Consider the following 4,370-nt stretch of genomic DNA (forward strand, 5'->3'; position numbering starts at 1 on the left):
GAGTGGAGAAGATATGATCAAGATATATTATTTACACATGTGGAATTGTCACAGAGAGAATAAAAGATACCTTATTAAAATAATTAAGGAGAGGAGGAAGGAAAGGACAGAGACAGAAGATACATTGGAAGGTGATCGTGGCCGTGGCCATGGTAGCACAACTCTAGACTTTTTAACAAAGATTTCTTCTAATAATAGAATCACATCATCATGCAGGCGGCGGCGGCGCACACCTTTAATCCCGGAGCTCAGGAGGCAGAGGCAGGCAGATCTCTGAGTTTGAGGCCAGCCTGGTCTATAGTGAGTTCCAGGACAGCCAGTGCTACACAGAGAAACGGTCTTGGAAAATCACCACCACCACCACCAAGAACAAAATAATAATAACCACATCATCAACAGGAGTCGGTTATTTCATCCTCACAGTGCTGTTATTTCTGCAAAGGAAAAGAAGGCTTGCTTCAGAGCAGACAATAATACACAGAATTTGGGTTTCAACTCGGCTGTAATCTGAACTTCATAGTGCTTTCTAGCACCCTGCTTCTGCTATTCTGATTCTACAAGAGAGGCTCCCTCCAGCCACGGGGCAATCTTCCTCTCCTGTCACCTGTTCCCATAGTTATATAGTATGGGAAATGAGGCAGGAAAATGTGTTGCACGAATCTTAAAAGTTCTTATTAATAAGAACAAACCTGGAGCCAGGTATTTGGGTGAACGCTGGAAGATCAGAGAAGCAGAACAAGCCACAGCTTCCTCACCTTGTCGGTTTCTCAGCTGATCCTGTTTCCTCAGACTGGAAGCCTCTGTGTCCTCATCTGAATGGGTCTCAGCTGAACTGTGCTGCTCCAAAGCCTGAAAGCTTAACCAGCTCTAGTTCCTGGTTTTCACACCTTATATACCTTTCTGCTTTCTGCTATTACTTCCTGGAATTAAAGGCTCTTGTTACTATGCCTGGCTTTTTGTGGGTTTTGATGTTTGCTTGCTTGAGAAGGGTCTTACTGTGTAGCTCTAGCTTCCCTGGAACTTACTATGTAGCCAGGCCAGTCTTGAACCCACAGATTTGCCTGCCTCTGTCTGTAGAGTCCTGGAACTAAAGGCCTGTGTCACCATACCCAGCAAATGTATTTTTTTTTTTTTGCATTTAAAACAATAACTATCATTCTTTAAGCACAACAGGATTGGGGTAGCTATCAATAAGAACTAAAACTGGAAACTTCACAAGTCCATGGAAATTTTAAAAAATAACATCTTAGCTGGGTGGTAGTGGCGTACACCTTTAATTCCAGCACTTGGAAGGCAGAGGCAGAGATCTCTGAGTTCGAGGCCAGCCTGGTCTACAGAGTGAGTTCCAGAACTACACAGAGAAACCCTATGTAGAAAACCAAAACCAAAACAAACAAAAACTTCAAGAAGAGTCAGAAGAAAAATTAGAAAATACTAAAAATTAAGAAGAGAGAATATAACACTGTGAAAAATTGTAAGGTATCAAGGGAATTACTGCTATAAATGTATCCATCAACACTACAATAAAATCCCCCCTCTGTCTCTAAAGATACACTGGAATCAACAGAGAGTAAATAAAAGAAAAGGAAAATTTATTACGTGTGGGAAGGCAGTCACATGGTGCAATTACCGACGCCCCGACATGGTTCTGAAGCTTATTACACGCCCCATTTCTATAGGGGAGGGACAAGAATGGGGACATAGACAATCTTATAAATGGCTTTAGGGGAATTCAAAGGCCTGGGACAAAGTCTGTTTGGCTAACAAAATAGAGGGTCATTTATAAAGGATTGTCTTTGGGACGGGAGCAAATAGAAGACAAATGTGTTTGACGACACTCTGTGGAGGGATTGAGTCCGTTCTTTTGCAACTGGTATAGTTAATGGAAAACCGGAGAAAGGACTGCGGGTAATTCTTTTCTCTCTTGGCAGTCTAGAATCCCATCAGACAAGCGACCAGGGAGAAAAGCCACTGCACTCAGGCTTCTTTCATTTTCAGAGCAAGCACCCTGGGGTGCCACATTCTAAAGTGACCATCCCTGGACTCCTTCACTACATTAAAAAACGAGAACAATCTCAACTCAAGAGCCCAGCTTTATAACCTAAGGGACCAGAAAGAAAATATTAAGTCCAGCCCAAAGCAGAAGGAAGGAAATAATGAAGGTTGGTGCAGAGGGGAAATGAAATGGAGAGGAGAGGAGAGAAGAAGTAGGAGAGGGAGAAGAAAAAGAGGAGAGACAGGAAGGGAAGGAGGGAGGGAAGGAGGGAGGGAGGGAGGGAGGGAGGGAGGGGGCTGGAGAGATTGCTCTACTGTTAAAGAGCACTTGCTACTCTTGAAGAGGACCCAGGTTCAGTTTGCTGCACAACCATTTGTAACTCCAGATCCAGGGGATCCAGTGCCCTCTCTGGCCTCTCTGGACACCAGAAACATGGGTGGTACATTTAAATGCATGCAGACAAAATGTTCAGACACATAAAATAAAAATAACAATTTTTTTTTTTAAAGAAAGAATGCTGAGCTATGGAATGCTGCCTGTCACATGCTTCCATTCACAGAGAATGACAGAGCAGCCTTTAGTAGGAGGATCGGAACAGCAGCTGCCTCGAGACTGGGGAAGAGATTGCTTGTGGGGAGGCAAGGAGAACTTTTGGGGTTGCTGCTGATGTCTTATACCTTGATTGAAGTCCAAATTACATTGGTAGACACATTTGTTAAAACTCAGGAAGGCGTGGCCGGGCGGTGGTGGCACATGCCTTTAATCCCAGCACTCGGGAGGCAGAGCCAGGTGGATCTTTGTGAGTTCGAGGCCAGCCTGGTCTACATACAGAGTGAGATCCAGGAAAGGCACAAAGCTGCACAGAGAAACCTTGTCTTGAAAAACAAACAAACAAACAAACCAAAAACTCAGGAAGGCGTGACTGAGGGAATGGCCTCATGGGAGAGAACACTTGCTAAGCAAGAATGGAACTTGAGCCAGATGGTGGTGACGCACGCTTTTGATCCCAGCACTCGGGAAGCAGAGCCAGGCGGATCTCTGAGTTTGAGGCCAGCCTGGACTACAGAGCAAGATCTAGGAAAGGCACCAAAACTACACAGAGAAAGCCTGTCTGGGGTGGGGGGGGAATGAAGACTTGAATCTGAATCCCCAACACCCATGCTAGCATATGCTCCTGTAATCCCAGTGCGGGGGAAGTGGAGACAGGACGATTGCTGGTGTTTGCTAGTCAGCCAGCCTAGTTGAAAAAATGAAAAGCAGTGAGTTCCAGGTTCAGTGACACTCTTGTCTCCAGGAAATAAAGCCAAGAGCAATGGAAGAAGACATCCAATATCATCCTCTGCCTACAACAGGGCATGTGAACATACATGTGCACACTCATGCACTCAGAGAGACAGAGACAGAGAGAGAGAGACAGAGAGAGAGAGACACACAGAGAGAGAGAGAGCAGTCAGAATGTATATTCACTGTCTATAAGTTTTACTTCCAAGGGCGATACTGAACACTGATAAGCTGTCTGCCCCAGGAGATCTTCAGGAGAGCGTACTGACGGGTCTAATCCCTCTCCACTGTTTTCTCGCTGCATCCTGTGTGGCTCATGACCTTGGGTTCTGGCTGAGAGCTGTGCTTCTCACACTCTCCTGTGCAAGCGGATCACCCGGACAGCTTGACCAGACACAGACTCTGTGTCTGAGCCTGAGACGCTGCATTTGTAACAAGGCTCAGTGACTGCTGCTGGCCTGGGGACCACGCTTGGTGTAACAAGGACTTAGACTCTTACCTTCCCACCTCTTCACCCTCATCCCTACTGCTTCTCCAGCTGGGGTTGCCTTCTGTGTACTGTACACTCTTCTCTTTCGGCTCTATCCAGTCTGCCATAGCCCATGCTCCCTCTGGTGCCTTCCTCCCCTTGCCCTACCAGAACTTTAGACCATCAGGGGCTGCCTCTTCAGAACAGTACATACCACAGGGCCTGGTGTGTAACTGGAGCATAAGGACGGACTTTCCCTTATACTGGGCTCTAGCTGGGGTTCCCCTCAGTCACCCTAAAAGCCGACACTCTCCCCAACTCTGCACATCACAAACCAGGCCCTCCTGTCTGGCTCACCCCTCTCCCAAATCCTTTCTGCCAGTCTATCTCCCATCCCAGGGGTCCTGGGATTCCAAATTGGAAGGAGACCCCACCAGACAGAGGCTCCATTCCCCACCTCAAAGCCCCTCAGCCCTGCTCACTACTGTTCCCACCCGGCAGGCTCTGAGAAGCCAAGCATGGAGGAGGGGCATCTTGTCAAAGCTGTGTCTCCAGTCACAGCAGGTGGATGGGGTAGGGGTCCCCTTGCCTGGCCTGGACCCCAGAAGGATGGGCAGAGTACCT

The sequence above is a fragment of the Peromyscus leucopus genome, chromosome 14 (assembly GCF_004664715.2).
Source record: "Peromyscus leucopus breed LL Stock chromosome 14, UCI_PerLeu_2.1, whole genome shotgun sequence".
Lineage (NCBI taxonomy): Eukaryota > Metazoa > Chordata > Mammalia > Rodentia > Cricetidae > Peromyscus > Peromyscus leucopus.